This window comes from Tympanuchus pallidicinctus, unplaced genomic scaffold, assembly GCF_026119805.1.
Source record: "Tympanuchus pallidicinctus isolate F22 unplaced genomic scaffold, pur_lepc_1.0 scaffold4, whole genome shotgun sequence".
Classification (NCBI taxonomy): Eukaryota; Metazoa; Chordata; class Aves; order Galliformes; family Phasianidae; genus Tympanuchus; species Tympanuchus pallidicinctus.
This window is the reverse complement of record NW_026294758.1, coordinates 42,000,874-42,028,590: the sequence shown is the minus strand read 5'-3', so window position 1 is coordinate 42,028,590 and position 27,717 is coordinate 42,000,874. Positions and strand designations below refer to the sequence as shown.

Genomic DNA, 27,717 nt, shown 5'->3' with positions numbered 1-27,717 from the left:
CATTTAGGATTATACAAAGACATTGTTTTTCTTTATCAATTTTCTTTATTTTCTGTTTATCAATTTCACACGTTATGGAGTTTTACCTGATTCTCAAGTCTACAACAGTAGAGGACAAATAAACTTTTCATGAGCAATTAACCCTGAGGAGGACACTGGACAATATGTAGCGTATATATACAGTATGGACTGGACAAATAGAATCCAGTACGGACTGGACGAGAAGAATAAGTGAGTGAATACTAAATGTTGGAGATTAACAAGAGCCATTCATTGGCCTGACTGTTTAGGCAGAAATCTCTTCCTTCATACATAATGGAAGTTCTGCTTGAGTAAATTCTTCAAAGTCAAGCCATGCTGAAGCCTGTGTCACCCCTCTCATTCTCCCAGCCGAATTGCCTGGTATGGTTTGACAGACATAAGCATTTAAGTGAACATACTTCATGTGCAAAAAATCTTCATTATTTTTGGTTTGCAGCTTCAAAGCTACTGTTTGAACTACAGGTGCAAAATGACCTAATGCTTGAAAATTCAAACTGAGGAGTCAAATTATACCTTTTCACAGAGTTTAAAATTGGACAAAAAATATTGAAAATACATCTCATAAACTACAAGCATTTGCCAACTGAAAAGAAAAGCAATCCTTTTTTTATGTTTAATATCTTTTCATATTGAGATCTTAGAGATAAGAGATGGAAGTAGGCAAACTAGTGACTATGGCACTACCTGAGGAAATTGAAGCTTTATTCCCTGATTCTCCAGACACTTTCTATGTATTCTGGGCAAATCACAGCCCTTCTATGAGTCACATTATTATCTTTAAACTGGTAACGGATATGTTACTAAGTAAAAATGCACTGTAGATTTTGAAAGGCTGAATTTGGTGGAGCCCTGAAGATCTGTACCCTTGAAAAAACAGCTTACTGTAAAGCAGACCTGGCTTTATGAATATTCAAACAACTCTTTTCTATGATAAGATTTAATAGGAATAGAACTCTGAAAGAATTGAAAAGACAAATTTTGGAAGAGAACCGCAACAAAATTCACACCCGTTCTTTTCAGTGGAAGACAGTGGAACATGTCAGTTCTATAGTATGCAGACAAATAAGCTGTTCTGTCAATGAATGTCTTTTCTAGTTCAATCTCTTAGAGAACAACCTTTATCATACTACATTATTATTGTTTCATCCATGTTTATGATATACAGAACTTCCCATGTGAAATAGTTCTCAAATAAAAATACTAATCCCTCTTCCTCAGATGGACACCAATGAACTGTCTTTAGTTGAACTTTGTAACACAGAAAACTTTGAGGGAAATAACAGTGCTCATACTTACAAGTTTCTTTGGATAACTTTACAAGCCACCCTCATTACCCCAGAGAACAGATGATTTAATACAGAAGAGGCTCTCCTGAATACAACTATTTGTTGAGAAGCAAATAAAATGAATTTTTTTCATAAAAAAAAGAGAGCCGTAAGAATAGCTTGGCAAAGTGTAAGCAAAAAGTAACTTTTAATGTCTTTGGCAAATCCCCAGCTCTTAGTAATGGCATCCAAACTTGGTTCAAGTGTGGGTGATAAAGCAGGTTTAGAGTTGCCTTTCAACTTTTACTTTTTAATAATAAAAAATCAATATACAGAGGATTACAAGCCTCTTGGTTTTGATTTTGTATATCAAAAGCAAAAGACTGACAAAGTTATGGTGGTGTATGAAACTCCTCAGGCCACAGTTACAATGCAAATATTTTTTACTCAATTTATTTATGGCACTCCACTGAGAAGCTAAAATACATTATTAAAATAAAATGAACAATCTTTTTATTTGCTTTTTTTTTTAAACCCATATATAGGTATACATATCTTACATGAAAATGCAATCCTGAATATACATTTCTAAATCCCAGAAACGTAACAGATTACAATTCAGATCCTAAATTAATCATAAAAGTCTATTTCAAAGCAAAATAAGGAATAGCCTGGACAACAGCCTGCATTCCAACAAAAATGCTCATATAGGGCCAGACTGCACTATGGAGTAAAGGGAAAGTATCATGCAGTACAAAAGAAATGACCAAGTACATCTCACCAATCAGAGCCTCAGTGCTGGTAAGGTCTAAAATAAAACTGTTTGAACAGTTTTGTGAAGGAAGTCAGACTCTCTGTTTCACTATTCACAGCCAGATCAGCTGAGCCTGGAACAAATGTGATAGTAACATGGATGATCTCATATGGATAGAAGGCCATATTCCTGCAGTCTTGAAAAAGGCAAATGGGAACTGAAGCCTGCAAGCTGGTGTCAACTTTGCTCACACAGAACAGTAAGGTCATACCTGTAGAGGGATCTGTAATACTCACAGTCAATGGAGTTACCATTTGTAAGCTTAAATGGAGTTACTGTTTTTAAGTTATTCAAAACATTCTTTTATGTCTTGCAGTTTTCTTTGCAAGAAAGAAAGCTGCCAAGTCTTTAGGAGGGCAACATTAGTGTTGTTATGTGATCAACTCATGGAATTATTTTTTACTTTTTTTTTTTTTTTTTTTAAAGTGAACTGCAGAGTAATTAATTCAATTTGGTGGAGCTAAACAGGCAAGGTTACCTATAACATGGTGGTCTCAATCCACATGAGCTTGAAGGAAGGGACCGCACCTTCTAAAATCCATTAATCAAATCAGATTACTATGCATGATTCTCCATAGGAACAATCACAGCAGTGTGAGCATGTTTAAACAGTTATATTGTGGTACAAATGCAGCAGCAAGGACACAGCAAACAGCAGCAGCTGTAGATCAGAACGTGCAGTATTGTGTTATGCTTGCTTCCCAATGATCTCAAGGAAAAAAAGACACTACGCTCACACAAAGAAGGCAATGTAGGCACTGCACTAAATACTGCATTACTGCACCATGTTTTAGACAATACTAGCATTCTTAGGTCAGTGCCAGGCTTCCTCTTTAAGTGAAGTCCTAGGAGGGGAAATAATACGAGGAAAGAAAGAATGAAGCTGCACTGTCAGAACAGGAGGTCAGAAAGGTTTGGAAAGAAGTGGTATAAACTACATGTAGGAATTATGAGAGAGGATAAAGCAATAGGTCTTTCTGCCATTGGCCTCACTGCTCACACATCTCTTTCTTTTCCAGAGTGAGCAACAAGATCTAAGGCTACAGAGCACCTTCCTATAGCATAACCATCCATAAGCAAGTACTGACTGGGCCCATGCCAGAACAGTAAAAGCACCATTCACTTAGTATTTTTAAGCACTTTGTACTGTACATAGCTCTCTAAGGAAGATTGATTTCCATAACGACCTGTTTTCATCTGAAGTTACTGATGATGCTATAAACCACAATAGTTTCTCTTGAGCCTTGCAGTGGAATTTCAAATTCACTTCAAGAAGACCACGTGTTAGCCAATGCTTGAGGAATATGGGCATGTACTGCAAAGCATGTTAGTTGGGTCAGGTTTCCTATCAGAGAGTAATAACCCCAGATGACAGTTTCAGAGTTTGAAATAATTGTACACACACAATTGTAAACATGTACACACACAATTTCATATATTTTATCTAAGTTTTCCAGAGAATCCTACATATCATTTAAGCTCTTTGATCTTCGCCCTACTGCGATCTAGATAAAAGTTCTCTAGTCAACAATGAGACAGAATTCGCTGACAGAATTACAGAAAAGTTTATTGGACTTTATCTGATTTATTTTATTTTATTTTGCAGGATAGTCAAAGCATTGTTGTATTCTCTTCTGTCATTTCACTTATCTGGCTTGGATTTTGTGTTCTGTGTGACTTGACTGCTATTACATTTGAACCAGTGTAGGAGAAGCAGATCTCTTGCTGAGCAGGACTTCCAATCAAGAATAAGCTAACTGACAGAGGAAGGGAGAAAAGAAGGTGGGGTTGGGATATGTCATGTTGAAGATAAATTTCAGAGAAATTACAGCAACGTCACAATACACTACATACATTTTAGAATTATTTAATGTCTGTGTAATGTGAACATGAGAAGAAGAAATTTCCTATCAGGTTAAAGCACAATAATTACCACATTTTAAGAGATGCTTATAACAGGTGAAGACCTTACACTCTAATGACTCCTTCCGCTACTCCTGATACAACGCATATAAACCATTGTTTTAGTACAGAAAATACAGTTTTCAAAACCTATGATAAAGCTTTAGTGACGCAGGACTAAGGAGAAGTACGTAAGTGTCCCCCAGCCTCACGTGGAAGCGCTTGTCAGGAATGCAGATGCTGGTGACATGTGGCTCGCTGGGGACTGAGCGCTCCACTGGTTCAATAAGGCTACAAAAGTGCAACAGGCCTCGATGTCAGTTACATGGTTTTACATACCTACCATGTCAGTGGTTCTCTGCCTCCCTGGGAATTTATTCAGATATAAGTGTATTCAGACCATAACAATGTCTTCTACCTGCCAGAAAGCTAGAAAAATACCCACCTTTTATGAATCTACAGTGCATGACTGTTGGTGTTTTACATGTTGGGAGGGGGAGAAAGGGAGAGTGAAGGAGAGAGAAAGGAGGCAGGGAAGGGAAGCAAGAGAAAGAAAGAGGAGGGAGAGAAAGAAAAAGGAACAGCAAGAAGGTGAGAAAGAGAGGGAGAAAGAGAGAAGATTACCAGAGAATTCGCCTGCATTTTTTAAATTTCTCAACAAGAAATCCACCTGTCTAAGAGCTAGTTCTAAGTTGCTGCAAGTACAGAAGAATATAGAATAGTAGAATAATATTGTCTGAACCAGGTTCCTGAACACATTCACTTACTTTTTTATTTAAAAGGTCTCGTGTTCAAATATGCGTTCAACTTAGATGAGCAGCCCAGCAGATGTAAAGCTGCTCATGTGGGTTATGGTTACACAGACAGGGCCCAAATCATTTAATTTCTAGAAGCAAATAGACACAGCAGTCAGCAGAACCCGTAAGTGCTGGAAACATGGTGATTAGGGATTAGATATCTGTACATTTTGCACACGAATGCTGTGTATCAATACAGAAAAATTCTAATGGCATTAGTGACCCTCAAGGCCCTCTTACACCACATTAATCACTGAGAGAACAACACAGAGAGCTTTTACTGTGCTGCAGCCTTTTCTTTTTCTCTGTTTCTCTAATTCTGATGACATTGTCAGTTATAGAGACTAGTAAAGTCAGTTATTAAGAACTGCTTTTTAAATCATTGCCTGTCCATGATGCAAGTTAAAATTTTGAATAAACTCATATACCCAAAATTATACCTTTCACCTTTATCTGGATGCACAGATGTTATCAGATGCAGATGCAATGGGACATACAAACATAGTATTTCTGCTGCTATTAATCACCACAAAGAAATAATATAAACAAAACCTTTCAAAATTTTCATAATTCTCCTAAAAACTCAACCAATAGCTGTGAAACATTGTCCTCATGCACATGAAGTCATCTCAAACTGTGCAATAATTAAGAAGTGATGAATAATTTTGCAAACATTTTGCAACACTTCTCAGAAAACCACAAAATACTAACCGTATCTATACAAACAGCTTGTTATTACTGTGGGAATTTGGATTGCTTAGAAACACAACAGGAATCAAATCTCTGGTATTGGCTTTCATGCATACATATCAAGACCTAATGTGGAAATAGGGTAGCAACTGTAAATGCCATCTGAAATTCTTACCGTCCTTACCATTAGCAAGGTTACGTGCCAAATGACACAGTAGTTAAAAATTTATCGTTTTGAAAGGAGGAGGGAATTAGCAGTGCACTGTTGAAATGATATATCGAGAAGAAACCTACTCCATTTTTTCAGTTTTATTTCCCATGTTTGTAGGGATAGAAGTGACACACTGCTTTTCTTATGATCCACTGTGACATGTACATAAACGCAATGACAGCTAGACTATTACAAAGACACCATACAAGCGTGAAGATGAGACATGCAGCAGTAGCTGTCTTTTGTATCAAGTGTAAATGGAAGGAGTTTGGGAGGTCTGAGTGTGACATGAAGGTGTACCTTGTAAGAAAGTTAGCGTGTTAAATATGTTTGACAAAACGTTCTAAGTTTGAATCCATAGAATCATAGAATGGTTTGCGTTGGAAGGGACCTTAAAGATCATCCAATTCCAAGCCCCTGCTGTGGGCAGGGCTGCCACCCACCAGCTCAGACTGACAAAAGGCCCCCATCTAACCTGGCCTTAAATGCCTCCAGGGATGGGGCACACACAGTTTTTCTGGGCAGCCTGTGACAGGGACTCACCACCCTCTGAGTAAACAATTTCCTCCTAAATCTAACCTAAATCTCCCCTCTTTTAGTTTAAAACCATTCCCCTTTGTCCTAACACTCTACTCACTGATAATGAAGACCTTCTGTCTTTCCTTTAGGCCCCCTTGAAATAAGGATAAGCCTTCTTGATCTTCTGAACCAGGTTTGTTTGTTTGTTTGTTTGTTTGTTTTAAGTTTTGGCCCAAAACCATGATATAAGTGATAGTAGTATAAGAGTTTGCCCAAGCTTGGCATTTTTCTTCCTTGGCATGGTGATTCATTTTTGATAGAGAGAATAATGGTTTGTAGTGAGCAGAGAATAATTTTACCTTCAGTGTTTTGTTTAAATATTCTGAAATGAGGTTATAATACATAGATAAAACAAGTTGCAAAATTATGAAGTGTGTGTAGTACTTTGAATAATTTTATAATTAGTATATATCAGTATTACACACTGTATAATCTGTCTGTATCAGTGTTCTACACGGCACGTTTTCTCTAAAAATCGCAATTTTTTATTTAATAGTGAATAAAAAACTTATAAATAAATTCCTGTGATCTAGCCAAACTAGCTGAAGCTTCTTCCCTTAGCATTTACTGATCATTACTTTTTAATTAATAATTTGATAGTTAAGCATGCCCTTTGTTTTGGTTTTAATTGGAAAAGAAGGAGAGATGCCTGCACAAGTATAAGAAGAAAAATAAGACTAATTCACTTACTAAACACTACTTAATATTTAATTAAAAAAAAAAAAAAAAAGAATTTCTCTTTTGTTCTGAACTTCAAATAATGTAGAAAAAGTGCTAGAAAAGCTTCAGATAATCAGAATGCATGTGGCCAAATCTGAAATTTGCGTTGTTCACTTGAGTATCATTTCTAGGGTAAATCATTCATTTCTATTTATTGAGGTCACTCAGGTGGGTAAATGCATCCTGAATAAGAACCTCCCAGTTCCTTGGTATTCACTGTTTTTTTCTACTGTCTTTCTAGACGTGGCTTTCACAGAACATGGCTAAATAAACCTATTTTCTTCCTGTAGATAAAGCACATTAATGAGAATGCCTAAGCACTATATTGGAAAATTGTTCTCTCTACAACAGATGGGATCTTGCTGTTTCTACTAAAATTTCAAACATCATATTTTTCTGGTAATTTACTGTTTGTGATGCAACAGAAATAAAGCAACCTAAAAAACCAGTAAATGAAACAAAAATCGGTATCAAACGGAATCAGTCATTTATGTGGTAAATGATTTATAGATATGTGAGGGGGATACCCAGGATATAGTTCTCTGAGCAGACATAAAACACAGTTTTATTTAGTACATCATCTTTCAAGCAAGTTGTATCCCAAAATGCTGCACAGACTTATATCCTAGTGTTACGCTGATACTGTAAATAACAGCAGAGGGAAAAATTATGAGGCACAGGTAAAACGAATGTTTTCAGCTGAGACCTGAAAGAAATAGAGATGCCAACAAAGTGTGGAGTGCATCTAAGAACACAAACAAGAGAGGAAAAAGGGCATGCATGAGCTCTGAGAAGAAACCTGTGGTGGGAGATGAAGGAAATCAGCTGCCAATGCGCTGAGCCAGCACAGCAGGGCTAGGGAAATTATGGTAAAATTTTTGCCACCTTATGAAAGAATCTGCAGTCTCTATTGAAGTAGACAAGAAAGATGTCTAAGTATCCAGGAACAGAATTTGTCTCTCTCACTTGATTCATGCTGATATAAACTGTGAATTCAAATAATGTTTTCTCTGTGTAACTAACTGGACATAAAATTTGACTTTTGTGGATCAATCAAGTTGATCAAAAATATGTTCTGTTTTGTTTTGTTTTGAAAATATTTAGGAACAACCACATATTTAATTTGTGGCAAATCCTGAAGAGTATGTTAAATGAAGAACAGAGGAAATAAATATGGTTGCAATTTTTCTATGCACATATGGTAATATAAAAACAATGCCACTTGCTGGAACAGGTTGGCAGATAAAACTTTTAATGAATCTGATAGAGAAGTTCCCTACTCTTAACATCAAATACAGTAAAAGGTAATTTTTTAGGTACAGCCATGTTAGAAACACTGTTTCACGTCAGTTCTCACAAAAATTACCTAAATCTGGCAACGGATCGAATTTCAAGTTCTAAATTAAGTGGATGCTAACAGAGGCTTAATTAAGAAGATACAGGCTTTCCTAGGTTTAGGTGTTTTATTATGATGTTTAAAACCACACCCTTAGCTCATAGACAGCGATGCTTTTGAAAGAAATTTCAAGTTATTTCAAGGCTCACAGTATGTTGCTATGGTGCATGCTGCTGAAGAGAGTAAGCTAATGGGCTCTCTATGTAATGTGATTAGAGCTATTATTGACATAATGCCAGGAAGACGCAAAACCATTAGCATTACACTACAGCTCACTTCAGTCACTACTCAGATTTAGCATTTGATCCACAATTTTAATTTTGCTCTGCTCTATTCAGGGCTGCATTACACAAAATGCATAATTAAAAGCTGCTGTGATTCTCTCTATTTCTCAAATTAAAAACATAGCAAACATTTGTAGTTCTAATCCACTAGAAATTAATAAATCAAACATTGTCTTTTATCCTCATTCCTCAGTGCAATTCAGGATGCATGTTGGGAATATTTCACCATGCAGCAGAGAAAGATACACTAAGAGCCACTGCTCCAAAGAATAGTCTCTAAAGTCTGTACTGTACGGCAGCAAGAACCTGGAGGACAGCAGAATACTGATAGACCTTATGATTCCTCAGTTCACACTGAGAACAGGTTCTCAGTGCCATCAACCCATAAATCCTTTAAATTCATTTTCCTTTATTAGCTTTTTTGTGTGTGTGTGTGTGTGTGTGTCACTAGAGAAGAATAAAGTTATGGATGGTTTTGATTTTGCAAAATTTTGCACCTTTTGTGTTTAGATTTTCCAAATGAAAAAAAGGAGTAGTGGTGATCCTAAACAAACGTACTAATTGGCTTACACAGTTGATCACTCCACTGATAATAGCTCATCGTTTCCCCTTGACATAGAAATGGGCTTCTAACTATACCTAAGACATATTGTGCCTACTCCCTCGGGTCTACCAGTGCTTCCTAATCTCGTAATAAAATCTTTTTATTACAAATTCTGCAGGTCAAACTAACCAGTTAAGAACTTAGACACATTCGTCTCAATTGCTAGACCAGCTCTCAAGTGAAACAGCATTCACATTTTCTCTGCTCTTATTTCTTCTGCAGATCTTCCAGTGAAGAGTAAAAATGGGTGCAGTGTTTTTGTAAGATGCTTTTCACTTTTTCTGTAAAGCTAAATGATGACAGTGCAGATGGCAGCTGAAGAAGTTTAAAAACTTACATTCCATCTGTAAAAAAAATATATCTAACACAGGCACTGCTTTTTTTTTTTTCTTTTAATATCTTTTTGTCCTTTCTGTGATGAAAAAATGGTGTCAGTAAAAAGAGAATTCAGGAATTTTAAATTTTGTATTTTAAATGTTTAATGTAATAATTATGTAATAATAATAATGTCTAAATGTAATAATTTTTATTGTCTCAAAAATTCACTTGCTTCACACTGTGGAAAGAAGTTGAATGCTAAAGCTTTGGATTCAGATTATAGATTGGAAATATGCATGTGTTTAAAAACAATGGCAAAAAGTACAATCATATATTAACATCTGGACTTTTGTAGAAACAGAAGAAATCTAACTCAACAGCAACTAATTAGGAATTCAATTTTATTTTTAAAGCTATACTTTTTAACTCTTCTTTGGTGCAAAGAATTGTTTTAACACTTAACACTGATAACTTACACAATCTAACAGGCACTGCTACAGTTTTCATTCCAGAGATACCTTAAAATCTATGTATTAGACGCCTGCATTGCTTTATAATGAAGTAAAATCTGAAGACTGACGTAAATCTCTGATCTCTTAAGCATGTACATGATTTGCCTCAGTTATAGCTTATCTCATTTTTTCAGCAATGGTCCCCTAGATGGACACTGACCTAATGCTACCAAAAATATGTAGTAAGTTGATTGCCATACTGTCTCATAGAGCAGAAATATAGATCTTTCCAGTTCACCCCTCACAATCATCAGAACTCTGGCATATGTTATTTTTCTAAAAGAACGGCTTGTTTTAAACTTCATTATTGTTTCCGCATCCTAAATAAACATTCTCATTCTTGTGAAAATCTCATTAACTGAAATATTTTTCCTTAACACATTAATGTAATTCATACTTCCTCAAGGGTGATGGGATCCAAGTTGGTTTAGGGTTATTTGCTAGTATATTTTTTAATGAGAGCTAGGTTATGGTTCTTGCATATCTTGATTATTCCTGCTGAAGCCCCAGTACATCAAATCACAATCAGAAACAATTCTTTTTGTTAAGATGCTATTCAGTATACTGCTAAATACATATGTAAAGTTAAGATTATGACAGGAAGAAATTTGTTCTTGAAGAATATGTAAGAGGGCATTCATAATTAATTCAAATACGTATTAGGAGGCTAAGGGAAGCAATCATTTAAGACATTGCTTATCAATATTTACATACAGTTAGCTCTTAAGTCTCTAGGAAGAGTTCTTAAGACATCATTATATGTTTGTCTAAAGATTTTAATAAGTAATGGTGTGCTAAAAACACTAGGGTTCAAAACTGGCCTTAGTGAAGCCAGTGAAAACAAGTGCATGCCCTTGGACTACTTTGGTCTTAGCCCAGAAAAGCGAGCTTTCACCTGAGCCATTCTCAAGCCCAGGCATAAATGCACGTGTCTGTAAACCAAGTTCATGACATAAAACTATTCTCCTGGATGATTGAGATGGTGTTTGTTTGGCCATAGTTGCATACTAGAGCGCACACATGGCATTTTTGCATGGGTGAAAGTGAAGAGAAAATGTGAGAAAATCTGAGCCACTGCCAAGAAGGATTCAGCATTAACTATACTCATGCCTGAGAGAAGTCACTGTGCTTTTACCTGTCACTGGGTGTTCAAGAGAGACAAGGCTTCAGAGCTTTTGTTTTCATAATGCTGAACATAAGCATTTGAAGAATTTCTGCATCAATTCACATTTTATATAAATGTGTTGACATCAAAGGAAACATATACTACTACTATATAGTATATGCAAATTATTTATTTTCACTTGATCTGAATATTAGAAATACCTGGGCTTTAGCTAATGAGAATCTAACCTGATTAGTTTCATATCTCTCGTTACTCAAAAGTACTTAAATTTCTTTCAGTTTTCAGCTCATAATGTGGAAAGTTGTTAGTATTTTCAAAATACCATGATTTCTTTTTTTCCAAACTTAAAAGGGACTGAAATAGGTTTCATACTGCAATTTTGATTGCAATATTCCCTATGAAGAGACGGCTGGGCTTCATAAATATAAAAATCTTCTGATGTTTGAAGTCTCTGTTGAAAATTCAAAAGGAAGTAATTTTCTCTACAAGGACACACAGTGACGTGTTCTCCAAGGCTCCTTGTCCAAGTCAAACCGATATTTGTGCACAAATAATGAAGTACAAGGATGTAAGCCAAATGTATTTACCCTTTCTCTGATAACAATCTTTACCATCATTATAGTCCATTTCCTTACCAGCATTGAATTAATGGGTTTGGATAACTCTTCTGCCAAATGTATCATACAAAACAATTAGGAATTTTTAAAGGATCGAAAGCATCTTCTGGTCCCAGTGAGTCTGTACCCACTGGATGACAATATGGCTAATAAACATTTTAGAAGTAAAGCAAGGAGAGCAAAAATTACTATGATCTCTGGGATAAAATTCCTCTGTCAGCACATCAAACAGTAGAGAAAATTTCAAAATCATGATATATCTCAGATTCACAACACAACTAGTCTTCTTGATCTCCTTCTCAGAGGAACAGATTAGGTTAACCTAGGCCCAATCCAGAATGCCCGTTGGCATAATGACAGTGCACAAAGCAGACATCTGTGTGGAGAGAGCTGCAGGCAAGTGGGCGCAACTGAGGCTGCTGTTACAGGAAAGGCAAGGAAAAAGAGTCAGCTCATTCTTGACTGAGACAGAAACAGTGAGAAACATCTTGAGTTTTCACACAGCAAAAAACGCCCCTATCATCAGCGCAAAGAGTGGCAATGCAGTTTAATAACATGAGGGCTACTCCAAATGTAATGCCTCCTATTTTATTATGTTGGCCTGCAATATCAGAGCTGAATGGATGCTGGTGGTATGGCAGTAGAACTTTCCACCAGTACTCCATTGCATGTTGATGCCATGTGACAGATGGCAGCAGAGGGAAAGTCTGACACTGTCCCTCTGGGGTTTGGCATGGAAGTGTGTCTGAAGCAAAGATGTGGAATTCAACTCTACATGCAGAAAAAAATGGCACCCACTGACATTCATTCACACTTGCAGAACATTTCTGGAGACCAAACAGGAGATGTGAGCACAGTAAGGCAGTGAATAGTGTGTTCACAGCAGTGGGAAAGTCAAGCCACATTCTGGTTGGCCACACACAGTTGTCACACAATAAATGAAGAGCATCTCCTTTACCTCACCTGCATGAATAGGTGCATTTCAATAAAGGTGCATTTCAATCAAGGAACTGTCTATGGATCTGACCATCAGCTTCAATATGTTGGAAATTATGGTGGCAGCACTGGAATATCACAGTTGTACCATGTGAATCCCAGGAATGCTCAGAAAAGGAACAGAAAAAACACTGTACGCAAGTTTGTCAGGACTTGTTGAACCAATACTAAGCCAAAGGTGCCAGTTTTCTGGATTACATCATAACTAGTGATAAGACATGGTGTAAACACTACAAGTTTGAGTCAAAATGGCAGTCTATGGAGTGGTGATGTGAATTGTCCATCAAAGAAAAAGTTCAAGACACAGCCCTCAGAACATAAAATGATATGCACTGTATTTTAGAATAGGAAAGGGATGATCCTTCTGGATTTCCTGTAAGCCAGACAAATCATCAACTCTGACAGCTAGATCATGACACTGACTAAACTGAAGGCTCAATATTTCATTGTCAGGACAGAGAAGAAGACAACCTTTCTCTTGCAACATGGTAATGTCAAGCCCCATACTAATTTAATGATAGTGGAGCACAATGCCAATCTTGGCTAGATTGTCCTACCATACCCACTGTCTAGTCTAGATTTGAGCCTTTTGACTTCCATCTAAATTGCTGCATTTTTTCTGGATAGTCTATTACTTAATCTCTGATTTTATCCTTCAGTGAACACAGAATGTTCTGCCTAAAAACATCTTTTAATGCAAATTATAAGATGAAAGAACTGTTAGATGTAATAAGTATAGATCATCTCCTGTACAGGTGCTTTTTAGCTGAGGAAGCACAAGACCTAAATTAGCCAGTTGGATGTTGGTGGACCGCATCAGAGTGCATCATAAGGACTAGTGTATGATTTTGTACTACCAAAAGGATCATACTATATATTACAATAAATCTACTTTTGCAGCAAGGAAAAAGAACTTGTCTCTTAATGTAAAGAAGAAGAAATACCAGTCCTGGACTACTACTACAAAACTGAGAGAATAAATGAATGCATAGAAGCTCAGTTTCATTCCATTACTAGAAAAATAAAAGCACAACATCCTACCATTACTAATGTGTGTTTTTACATTCTCATATACTTTAAGAAGTTGCTTTAATGAATGAGGTGTGGCAGATTTTCAATTCCATTGCGAACCCCTATGTAAAGGTAAAGATGTATAATTAATTATTTTTGTTTAGGAAAACAAAATATAGGTAAGAGACAACAAAACAGAATTAAAACAATTTCTCAGATCAGCGAAGAGCATCTTTTTCATGTTTAAATTCTGGTCTTCAGTTACAAGCAAGTGAGTGTTTGGTGCCTGTGCAAGCATTAGTAAGGAAGAGATCTAACAAGATGTAAAACTGATTTCAATCAGGTCTGGGTAAGATGCTAATACAATTTTTACTCAGCCTAACAGAAACCAGGGAAACTGCAGCCCTTTCTCTCTACCTTTTACAAATCTGTAAAAGTTCAAATTTTATGTCTGCTATATGGAACTATGCCAGATCGCTGGATTATACTTGTGATGAGCCCAAAATACGGACCGCTCCATTTTACAGACTGTCTCAGCAGTGTACCATCTCTTTTCTGCAGCAGAAACACAAAACAGCAGTGTTGCAGCAAGGTGACCAAAAGCTGCAGTCACTACACACAGATACGAAGTCCAGTACTGAATTTTGACTAAGATGTGCTGTGTTACTTTAAGCTTGTAGCACAATGTCAGCGCTATACGGAATCACAAGTCTGGATTCATCTTCACTCCTCTGGACAGAACTCTCCTCCACAGATAGCTCTCAGTAGTTTGGATAAAATTTTATATGAATTTAGAACCTACACAATGTAAGAAAATAAGTCAAAATCAAATTCATAGAAATAAATGAAGATTCCAGCAGTTATTTACTTACAATATTAACTTCTTATACTTTCATAAATACATTTGCAAGAGTATATATGTATATCAAAGAACTTATTTTCTATGTATGTAGGTAATCCTGTACTGATTTTGCATATTTGTGTAGAGGCACACCCAAATTCTCACCTTAAATCTCTGAATGTCATCGTAATTTAAATAATAAACATTAAAAAGACATATAGCCATAAGAAATGCAACTACAAGCTTTATAATTAAAATCAGTTACAGAACAGCTGTGTGGTATGCCCAAAAAAGAAAAAGAAAAAAAAAAAAAAAAAAAAAAAAAAGGACAACACAAAAAATGCAGAAATGGACTTGAGAAATGTTTTTTAAAAGCACAAAAACGGTTAATAGAGTAACAAGGAAAAAGTGAATTTATTGTGTAGAAAGCAACAGATCAGTCAATTGTACTCAAATTACAATAGGACTGGCCTTAAATGGATTTGCAGTAGGTTTGCAATGTATCATGCACAAGTCAAAGCAACATACTTGTCTACTTGCTCACCCTAGATATACTGAAAAGGCCAGAAGCGCTAACCTGAGAAAGTGGCACATTGCTATCACAGTGCAACAGGATTACCGGACTAAAAGCAAAAAATAAAATAACCCAACAAACCGAACAAAATCACAGAAAATCTGTTCTAATCGATCCCTTCTGTATAGGTGACAGATGATGTGTCAGCCTATGTTTGTACCAACAGGTTTGGCAGTCTCTCCATCCTCACTCCTCTCCTTCAACTGGGTGATGAGACATGAAATTTTATTGGCTGTGAAACTATGGCCAGACTATAGGATTTTCTACTTCTGTTGCAGTTTGGGCATTTTAGAAAACAGAATAAAACATGCTCAGAAGAACAAAGTAAAATATTTACTGCTGGCTGTTAAACTACATCCTTCAAGTTAAGGCTAATGTGCTTTCCAATGTGGGAACATTACCAAGGGGTCAGCATTACAGCATTAAAATTTTAGAAACCAGGACTCTCAGGAGCAGTGCAAGCAAAGGAACACAAATAGAGTGATGGAGCCACTGAACCACAAACAGTAGTTTTTAAGTGAAAAGTCATGCAAAGGTACAAGGGCCTCAGGTCTCTGGTGTAACAGGTACATCTACGTCTGCCTATCAGCTCACTCAAGTGCTATTAAAGGCCGGCCAATCCATCTGAGTGGGCCCATTTGCTCCTTGCAGGTACAAATGGCTATTTGCTGTACATATGCGATTACACACTCACTTCCTTTGCCCTATGCTAACAGCATGTAAAACAAAAAAGTGCCATTTTATGTACACAAAGGCACTTATCAGGGGCCCTTGGGCTCTGAATACAAAGCACTCTGAGTAGATTGATGGTACTGCGGTGGGGACAAACAGGAAATGGACAACTGTGTATTTCCCGGGTTAATAGCATAATGATTCTTTATTACTAAAAAACTTGTGCTCTTCACCACCTTTTGCTACTGATTCTTCCACAGTAGAAAAATATGATGTAATGGAAAGCTGCCAGCCTCTGTTCAGGCAAAGCATGCTGTGAAAGTCAAAAGAAGCAAGGAGGGATTCTGGACTTGTTTTCTGATTGTTATTACCTTATTTCTTTGCAGTTTCTGTTATTGCTGATTTAAATCCATGGATGTTCAACGTATTTCTTTCCTTAGCTTAGGCTACAAGAATGTCTTTCTAGCAAAAGTTGGATTCTATCCAGAGTTTTCAACTCCTTTAAAAATACACTTAGATGTAATTAGCAAAAGCTTAGGTGACATATACACTGGATGGAATATTTCATCCGTGAACCTACAGGGATTGTGCCTGAATTGCATGCACCATGGCAGGTGCTGTGAGTTTCACTGCTTCTATCAGCTTAGATCCCTGGTGAAAACAACAGCAAAGCAATTCATTCAAAAAATAAAAACTCTCCAACAATGTCTCCAGCAATTCCTCCCTCTTTCTCTCCCGCAAGCAAATAGTCTTTTTCTCTTCAGAAAATTAATCTACACAGAAAAGCATCAGGCCTATTAAGAGTGTCACTCCACATAAAGAGTATGATTTGTGCTAAGATGCAGGCTACACTTTTTTAAAGGATGATGCATTTGTAGACTTTGCTGTACAGAGAGAATTTTTTTCTCATTCTCCATCAAACACATTTGTTACTTAAATGAAGTAGCAGTGTGAAAGTACTCTCAGAAATATTTGCATATCTTCACCAATAACACCAACACCATCCCCCTGCCAGGCAGCATTAATAAGACTAGCAATGAAATCTCATGATTTGTACTTTTTACTGCCCCTTGGTGTCTCACAGTCCAAACATTCAGGTAGTTCTCAGCATCTTGAAATTTGGCTTCGTGTTAATTTTTGAACAATATCTACCATTTTACACCTCAGAGCTCAGACAAGGCAGCACAGTAGTTGGTGTACAGATGTGACAGAATGTTTTTATTCCAGAAAAAAGCTCCCTGTTTTTGACGCACTGGAAAATGTACAGCCAGAGAACGCTTGAGGCGAAGATGCCACACCAGCCTTACATCTGTCTGCTTTCATTTGTCTACAACTGTGCTTATAGATAAAACAAGCCTTCCAGATGTCATCACAAGCAGCGTTCATATGCTGACTTCACTGAGATGCTATTGTTTGCTGCCAGCATAACAGAGTTGTAAAACTAAAATATTTAAACTCTGTGCTACTCAACACAACTTTGAATGTCACACAGGATCTTATTTCAGGATTAATTAATGTACACCCCAATAAAATAATCATGTGTTAAAAAACAAAGCTAGCAGGGCATATATGGTATGCTGCCCTTTTTCTTCCTTTTTTTTTTTTAAAGACTCTGCTCTGATTCCAGGAAACACAGAGGAGCTGAATAAGTTGCCAGTAAGGAAAAAAAAGCCATATAGCATATGTTTCAAAAGAAGGGATGAACTTATCTATACAGCATGTGATAACATCTTCCATATTTCACATATTTTCAACTGTCCCGATTTTGTTGAAGAAAGATTGCTACTGAAAACTAGATGTATTTTAGAGGTGTATCTTGGTCTGCAGTGATTGTTACTAAATCTTTATTACAACTGGTAGCAAATAATTAACAGTATTGCAGAATTCATAGGTTTTCCTATACCATTTCCCTTTGACCCTCTGTGGTACCATTAATGACTTAAAATCACAGGAGTGCAAAAGACTTCTCCGGGTGACCATTCTGCTATGGAATTTCTGGTCACATACAATAATAACTATTTTTTAAATTCTTCTAGTTGTTTGTGTAGATGACAAGCAGATATTTTCCTCTCCAGGTATTTCTTATGTCTAACTCTGACTCTTGAAACTACTTTGTTTTGTTGTTTTTGAGTAATTCAAAATTAACCAGAGGAAGCAAACTTATACCATGGAAAGTACCTCCGTTTCAATTCTAGATATTTCTTAACATGAGTGGATTTATAGTCTAGAAATGATAAACATTCCATTTGTGTCCTTTTGTGAAAACTGTCCTACTGGAACATTGCCTACAGTATTCCTATCATGCCATATGGAAAATATTCAGTTATCTCTAAATTAATAGTTTCTATTTCTGAAAGTTTTGAGTTACTAATTCTCAGATAAGTATGGTAGGTTGTAAACATCCCCAAGATTTTTTAGCAAATTGCTTTGGTAGATATCAAATTTCCAAGGAGTGACCAAGTATGAATTATACAAACTGAGACTGAAGGAAAACTCCTAATTTGTGATAAAGTCTAGAGGCTTAACCTTACACTTACAGTGTTTGTGGTACAAAATATAAATAGCTTTTAGTAGCTGATCCATAGGTCGCAACAGAAAGTGAACTCTAAAGATTGACTGAAGATTTCTTATAATTTCTGCCAGGGTTTACTCATGTTGCATGAGTCCACATCTGCAACTTGGGTAAAGTCCCCAGAGAATACCTTCCCATAACTTTTAACAGATATATTCTTCCTACTGGGATTTCGAATACTGAGGGAAATAACAGGGAATTACTTACGTGTAAAAATTGTATTGTGCATTCTTAGCTGATTTGCTGAAGGGTGAACACAACCACATACCTCATGACTAATTGCAATTAGCATTATATTTCCTTCTCATTTTTAATGTTCTTTTCAAGAAAACCTAGAACAAAAATTTGATCAAACAGTAGAAAACAACTGAGAGCTCACTTGTTTCTATTAACAAAAAAAAAAAAAAAAAAAAAAATTAACAAGTATGTAAATAAAATCCAATTTGTTATGACAAAACTAAAGGGTGAAAAGTCATTTATTTACATCAGTACTGTTAAAATATTGTAGCCATGATGCTAGAAGCATATACCACTTAAAATGTCTAAATGGATCTAAATTCACATATTTGAGGGTAAAGGCACTAAGAAACTTTGCCAAAAAACAGAGCCCCATATGCACTGCAGAACTTTCCCAGTTAACTCCTTCACTAACAGTGGAACACATCTTGCTACTTGTCATCCATGTGTACTTCAAAAGAACCTGGAGCACGCAGCTCTCATTCCTCCCCAAACGCTAGAGCTGATTCAGTTTATTGTCTGGAATACCTTATGACTATTTTATTTAACTTCAATGGAAAATGCATACTACAGATTACATAGCAAGCCATGAAATGTCAATCACTTCAAATTCCAAAGTTTCTTAAGTTGGTAACTGCAAATTAAATAAATAAATACATACATTTCTTATGCATAGAAATATGCAGATCCACATCCACATATATACGTACATTTGGAATCTGGAGGAAAAGCTGCTTCTGAATAAACTGTGAGTGATTTGACCTTTTCTTGTAATAAATAGCTCTTATTTGAAGACAGCATATGCCACTTCCTCTACACTTTAGAGTAAAATCTGATCAGATAATCTACACTAATCATTTATAACCTACATTTTCTGTTTGCTTACTACTTGATCCAATGGACCAGAACCAGACACAACGACCTCAGGTCAGCCTATTCAATTTTGTTTCAAACACAAAGAGCTGCCTTGTAATCTTTAGCAGCAATATATATGATTATGGAGAGTAATAGAAGGACCTGTATTAAGCTTTGTAACATCAGCTAAATGTTCTCCCCAGCTAACAATTTTCAAATTTCACTTTTTGGGAGTAATAGCGATCTTGGGAGCTACGTGAGTCTAAGTCAGAAGGTCAGTAATTGGCCCTTATTAAAACTGAATTTCAATGTTATTAAGCAGCATTTGATCCAAAGAAGAGACTCTGCTCCTCTTACAAGGACAAAATGACAACCAGTTTACTTGGTGTTGTAGTTTAACACAACAGGCAACTCAGCCTGACATGCTCACTCTCACCATTCTTGATAGGACGGGGAGAAAAAAAATGAAAAGAAAAACTCACGGGTTGAGTTAAAAGAAAATTTACCAAGACATAAAAGGAAGGGAAAATAATAGTAATTATAATTATATATTTAATTATAATTATAATTTTATATATGTATATATCAGAACAAGTGATACACATTGCAATTGCTCACCACCTGCTGAAAAACACCCTGAGTAGCAGTTGCCCCCACAAGATAGCTCCCCTAAGTTTATAGTTCAGAATGATGCTAAATAATATGGGACATCCCTTTGGCCACTTTGGGTCAGCTGTCCTGGTTCTGCCCCCTCCGAGTTTCTTGTGACTCCCAGACCTCTTGTTGGCATGACAGAAGGACAAGATGAAATGTCCTTGGCTCTATACAGTGCTCAACAACTAAAACATGAATATGTTAACAAACTAAAGCCAAACATAGCATCACACTGGCCACTACAAAAAACCCCACAAACTCTGTCCCAGCTGAAACAAAGACATTTGAGAATCATGAAAAGGGAGTTAAGTTTTTTTGTTGTAAGCTTTTGTCCTGCTGAAAGCTGAATGTAAAAATTAAGGGATATGATTGTCAAGAACCAAAACATCCACTTTGAGATTGCTATTTTACATAAAAGCAAAAGACAGGGACAGAAACTGTCAGAGATTTGAATGTGCCTTAATTTAGGGGCCTAAGTCTCTACAATACTATACAATAATACTCTAATACAATAGAATTTAAATTTAAGTGTATAATTCGCTTGTGAAGATGAAACTTGAATTCCAAATTGAGCTTTTTTGAAAACACTAATAAGGGATTCATTTGCACATGCATTCACAAATACTAATATCTAGTTAGTGGACTGTATCTGTGAACTAAAAACTTAAGGGTGAAAATAATTATACCTCTTAGGCTTAATTGACATCTTGCAAGAGAAAGAAAGGAATGAAAGAGAGACAAAGTCCATCCAAAAACTCTGTTAAGAAATTTATACTTTTCCTGCCACACAACAGAATTAGCTATATCTCTATGGTGTTGACTGCTACCCACACATGCTTTTGTCACTTGCTTGTAATCTATGCAATAGAGGTACCTTCAGGTATCACTCCCAATCAAGAACAGAACGCACTCAGTCTCCTCTATTATATCATCAGGAGTAGTTCTGCTGCTGAAAAAAACATGCAGCTGGGAGCTCTGATGCAGTACCACTCCTATCCATGTCTATTAGTGTTCCCTCTGGTCTATGAAACAGAATCTGTTGTTACTGTAAAAGTTCTGACCTAAAAGTACAAGAATCCCCATGGTTACATTTCTTACATCTGGTTCATATAGTCAGTGGACCAGCATATTCACAGGCTGTCTTGACTTACAGTTTTTAATGCTTTATCTTATGGTTTCTAATAAAATCTCTCAAACTCTTGATAACCTGTGATCTTCTGTGAATGAATGCCTGTAAGAATATGAAGGTGTGTTCTATAGTTTCAGTGAAATAGTTTGCAGAATGCAAAGTGCATGCTGGAGCCACAATGTCTTTTCATTGCACCTTGCCTGAAACAGTCATATCTTTTCTGGAGCTGATTTCACTTAAGCCCTTTGAAAATAAATAATTCCCAAAAGCACTCAAGATTTCCCAGAGGACTTTGTCAAGCTTCGTGCTTCATAGGTTTCCACTCCTTTGCTGTAAGGCTAATGCATTTTAGGGATGTTTGCTCTGATGCAAAGCTAACTTAGGAGTAAAAATAAACTGCCAGCATTTACAATACTGTTGGAAGGGAAAGAATGCCAAGTGCTAAACTTAAATTACCAGACTTGGTAGCAGATCCTTAATAACCTTCTCTTTTGAAAATTTTTGCTGTCTCAGAGGAAAAGACATTCAGTAAGAGTACAGTGATAAACATTCAATCACTTAAAAAAGCAACAAAATCCCCAAACAGCCTTACATGAAGGAAAAATAATAATTGTATGGGAGAAGATGATGGCGCTCCATTTTCAGTCTGATGCATGAAACTAGAAGTGAATCCCTGTAATTATTACTGTATGTTTATTACTCACAAGCCATCTTGCTTATCCTTTGTGAACACTAGGACCTATATTCAGCTTGTTTCAGATGTGTTTGTCTCAGAAAATTTTTACTAGTGTTTGGATAAACCAATATGATTTTTTTTTCTTTAAGTGTCTAGAAACAAATGTACTTTTGCATAGAATTTAATGTACATGATCAGCAATCTTCTGATTAAAAAATACATCATTATCTCAGCATATCTTCATATATGTAAAATAATTATTTATTTTTCAATTCTGCTCAGTAGACAGAGCATTCATGTTACTGAAATGTTAGTACTTTACAATACAAATGGAACTGCATAACAGAATTTTACTTCATATCTATATTGGAAGACAATGTCTTTTTTTTTTTTTTTAATAACCCAATTTCACATTTCAGAATTTCTCATGTATGTTTTATAAAAATGTATGAGAGACCTAAAAACCATGCAGAGCCATAACTTTGAGCTGGCTCATTTGTTTCCATTTTATTACAGTAGTACATGGTGGGTATCTAGCTCTTCACAGGAAGTAGCACATTAAATCTTTATTCTAATCTGTTTTAACAGAAATGTATTAATGGTTTAATAGTATTTTGTTGAAGTGATAAAATACTATTCAAATAAGACCAAAGAGTGCACTGCACCCCAGCAGAGACTAATCCTGAAAAAAAGACACCAACAGTATTACTTCAAGCAATCATCAAAAATAATGCTTCTTGTTTCTTGATAGCTCAGCCCTTGCATTCTATTTATTTCTCATTCTTCACATGAACTCCTAACTCTTGCTTAGTCTGAAGGCCACCATGCACATATAAAACACATTGTTTATATTGTTATCCTGTATTTTTGACAGACTAAGTTTTGATTTGGGGCCCTGTAATGAGGACATTGACAATTTCACAAAAAAAAAACCATTCTGCAGTTTGTTGAGTATGTCTCAGAAGAAAGCTGAAAGAAAGGAAATAATTCCAGTAGATTATAACTTTGTGCTATAGCTTAGATACAATGGAAATTAATTCAAGTTCTTTGTACTTTCTGTGTCACAGCACTGTCCAATCTTCCTAGCCATGGGGAGGATGAACAGCAAAGATCCAAAATTGTTCTGGATTTGTCTCCTTTTCGTTGTCCTCTGAAAAGAAACTTAAACACTTCTGCTCTCTCACTAACTGACTAAGCATGAATTTTATACATTGAAAGTATGTCCATTTTAACTGATTTAAATAAAACGGAGACTATTACATCATCTGCATGGTTCTGTAAACCAAAATGATGAAACAAAGAACACACAAGTTATACTCTATGCTGTCAGTAACATCTCATTACCAGCCCTTCTTCTCCAGCTATTTCCCCAAATACTTGATACTTCTTAAGTTCTTCTGGCACTGGGGGAGACTGAAGGAGCATTAAAAGGAGAGAGAAATAAGAACTAAGGCTAAGTCAACTTCTGCAGAACACAGACCTCTTTCTAAACCATATGACAAAGACATAGTATCTGCTGTGAATCAGTTTTCCAACACAATAAAACAGGAGGCACTTCTTTCAGAGCAGCCCTCATAAAGAAATCACTGAAAACTGAAGTGCCCTTGAGGCCTGTACAGTAGTTTCCCACTCTTGTCCTGACACAGCTTAACGATGCAGGTACTTGACAGCACAGTACAGGCTTGTGGGAAATAAGAAGAAAGCATTTATCAGTATTCCTTTTCACCACATCTCCTTTGAAATTTTATTTAGGAAACAAAGATGATTGGAGTGGCCCTTGTTACTCTCTTGACCATTCTGACAAGGCTACAAAAAGGCTGCCAACCTTGTCTTAGGCTCATGTAACTTTTCTGGTATCCATGGCCTTTTAGAAGCGGCTGTCAGATGTACGATGTACGAGCAGCATGAAGGTCCAACAGGACTTGTGGGAACAATTTTCTGGGACCATTTCTGGTCTTAGTATTCAGTTTCACTGGAAAGACACTCGATGTGCAAGTGAAGAGTTCCAAGATGCCCTGAAATCTTCACACACACAGAGGTGGAATTTCACTGACACTACACTTAATTAGTATGATTTTTTTTTCTTTTTCTTTTCTTTTCTTTTCTTTTTTTTTTTTTTTTTTGTCTCGCTGACATTTGCTGTTCTGAAAATTCTGTGGCTACATTTCTAGACTACAGCTCCTGTGCCACAGCACTGTTTATTTATTACATTTCTGCTGGATTTTTCCCTTCACATGTGGTCCATTAATCCAGATTAGCAAATGCATAACCTATATCTCATTTACTACACAGGTTCCTCTCTGTCACCACATAAGATAGTTATGCTCCAACATAAAAGTAGGCAAAAAGAAGTTTTAGAGGCTATGTCTGTAACTTAACTGTGGAAGATGTTTTAACTGGAAGCATCCATTGGTCAAAAATTCACCTCAATTCTCTTAGCAAGACCCAAGCTATCCACATATTGAATAAACTTTGTTTATTAAGCAATTATTCATATTTTCAAATATATAACAACCTTCTGTGTTTAGGAGATTTTAGGAAAAGTGTTGCTGCACTCCTCAGGGCTGTTTGCTTTAAATTTTAATCACTGAAAAGACTGAATTCATTACTGGAGATCATGTATAGACAAAATGAAAGTATGTTGTGTCTGCCTTGTGTTGGACAAAGTTTCAGAGCTTGTATGCTGGAGGTATGACTGGAGCTGTCAGTCTTTCAGAGACAGGTAGCATTTTCAGGTGTTTAATTCTTATAAAGAAAAATTTGGGTGTTCTCCAGGTCAAATCAGCTCATTGGTAAGGCAATTCTAGAAGTTTAAATATTAATGATCATTAAAATAGTGTTCTGTTGCATCAGTTTTATCACGTTGTGCTTCATATCATTGTTAACCTTTGCAAGACAAATATTCATTATTTTTTAGCTCAAGTTTTTTTTTCGTGGAAAGAATTGATCTTAAAAGGTTTTATTTTTAAAACTTTCTTTTTGAACAATTTGATTTACTGTATAGCACAGAAATTCATTACTGGCATAAATTCTTAAATGTAGAATTTAATGCGCTTAGCTGAAGATAAAAGTAACATTTCAGCCTCTACATTTTTTTCTTTAAAAATTTCTTTTGTTCTTTTTTTCCCCTGTAACATGCCTCATTCCTTTTGTACGTTACAGGTTTTCATGATTCAAGGGTTAAAAAGTCAACCCGAGGTCTATAAATCAGAAGACAGTTTTACTTATCAGAGCACTGTTTTTCACCTCAATAGACTGTTGGTTCTGTTACTGGTGCCAGGCTCTGCCTTATCACTTAACCATCAGCCCTGCATAGTGGAATGCTCTTTATTTGGATTATTTACTTCTACTATAAACAAAGATTAGAGCAAAAATTTCAACTACGGGGCCCAACACTGTCAAACAGTTGCTGGAAAATCACTGTCATGTGTTGTATAAAGTTGCTTGCTTTTCAAAACCACAACTGGCAATCAGTACTGGAGAATTTCACAGATGGTAAGAATGATGAGTAAATGACCTGGACTTTTATGTCTACGAAACCTTGCTTTAAAATTGAGAAGTCAGTTACCAAATGTAACACAAGGTAAACATCTCATATAAGAGCTGCTCTGAAAGTAATGCCTCCTATTTTGTGGTGTTAACAACATCACCTACTACCACAGAGGCAGATGTTGGTGGTATGGCAGTAGAGGTTGAACCTTCCTGCCATCATTCCATTATGTGTGTGAAAGACAGCAGCAGAGAGGCAGTCTGACACAAGGGCATCTGACATGGAAGTGTGTATGAAGCAGAAGTTTGTAATTGGATTCTTCCATGCAAAAAAAAATTGCACCCATACATATCCATCAGTGCTTGCTTAATGTTTATGGAGACCAAACAGTGCATGTGAGCACAGTGAGGCAGTAGGTGGTGCATCTCAGCACAGTGGGTCACCTTCACTGGTGCAGATTTTTATGAGTGCAGCATGCAGGCTCTTCCACATGGCTGGCAAAAATTCATGGCTAATGGTGGTGGCTATTTAAAAAAATATTTTTCTGTAGCAGAGAATTCTCTCTATCACATAATGTTTATGTGTTATTTGTATCTATTACAGTTTCCATGGAAAGAAATAGGAGGCAGTACTTTTGGAGTGAGCTATGTGGTTCATTAATCAGTTCAGGAGACTCTTATTTCATAGAATTTTGAGTAGAATCATAGAATACTTCATATTATAGAACGTTATTTGAATGATGATTAATATTTAAACTACTAAAATCTCCTGACTAATATGTTGACCAATCAAAATGATATCTGGAGAATATCCAGATTTTCCATTATAAAACTCAATCACCTAAAAATGCAACATCCCTTTTAAGGATGCTTGTTGTTAGGTTTTTGAGTATCTGCATATGAATGTTCTTCTATGAAATATAAAAAGTTAATCCTACTTACAAATTTCCTTTTCTGAAGAGAGGAAAAGGGAGATTTTGACTCTATGGTTTTCTTGGAAGAATCAGAAAGTATTAAATTCTTTTTAAAATGGTCTGTTGTGTGTAATTTATGTATACCAATATATATGCATTATTATTGTTTCCCAACAGTCAGCAAGGCACAGCTAAGCATAATAACTTCTCTCTTTTTCATACAATCAAATTAAAAATATAGTCATTATTAAGGCAGTACACTTAAGCCTGTGAATTCTTTTAAGTCCATGAACCTGGCTGTTACAGTAAGAATTTTATTAAATGATTTAATTTTACATCACAATAAGAAAGTTCTTTCTCTGCAGAGGGATGATTAAGTTGTATGTCCACATGCTTAAAACACTACAAGACAAGATAATGTATCTCTGAAGAGTTATCTACTCTGGACTTGAAATTTCATCCATTAAGTACAGAACTAACACTCAAAGCTGGTAGGACACTAGCTCCCATATCCTGAGCAAGGAAGAAAGTAAGACAGAATTATTTGACTAAGCTGATATGCCGTTTCAAAAAAGTGCAAAACATCTTAATAGAGAAAGCTTTCTGTTCTCATGTTCTGTCATATCAAAGCCTCAATTTTCAATTATTTTTAAATCATTTAAAAATATATATATATTGTTGGAGAGCCAAGAACCAGAATACCCATAGAATTTAATATACCCATTTAATTACACACGAATGAACAAAATACTTGAGTACCTGAAAAATTTGCTACTGTACTGAATGATTAAATAACATCTCATATTTCTGTCAGAAATCACAATAAAGGCATTATAGTAGCACAAACTTCCATTTGAACAGAAAAATTGCTGTTTACCTAAAATTGAACCTCTTTCTGCTTTTCTTTAAGCAAAAAATTAGAGGAATTCTGAAAGCTATCTGACAATTTTTTTTGTAGTGATTGCAATTAAATATTCCAGCAACAATGACAGGAAAAAGAAGGAAAGTAGGAAGGGAGGGAGGAAGGGAAGAGAGAAAGAGAGAGACAGAGATATATGAAGAAATAAAGAGAGAAAACTGAAAAACAATAGTATTTAGTTGATATAAAGTAAAAGGACTATTTGTGCCCAGTACTTTGGAAGGAATTATTCAGGAACAGTTCATCTGCATGACAGTCTGAGTCATACAATGCTGCCCAGGTCAATGAGACCTCTGGTGAT

General features: G+C 36.0%; 1 protein-coding gene across 3 annotated transcripts in view; it reads right to left on the bottom strand.

Annotated features, from left to right (window-relative positions):
- BNC2 (basonuclin 2) overlaps positions 1-27,717 on the bottom strand; it is a 364,120-nt gene that overhangs the window by 65,414 nt on the left and 270,989 nt on the right. The gene's annotated exons all lie outside the window — the stretch shown is intronic.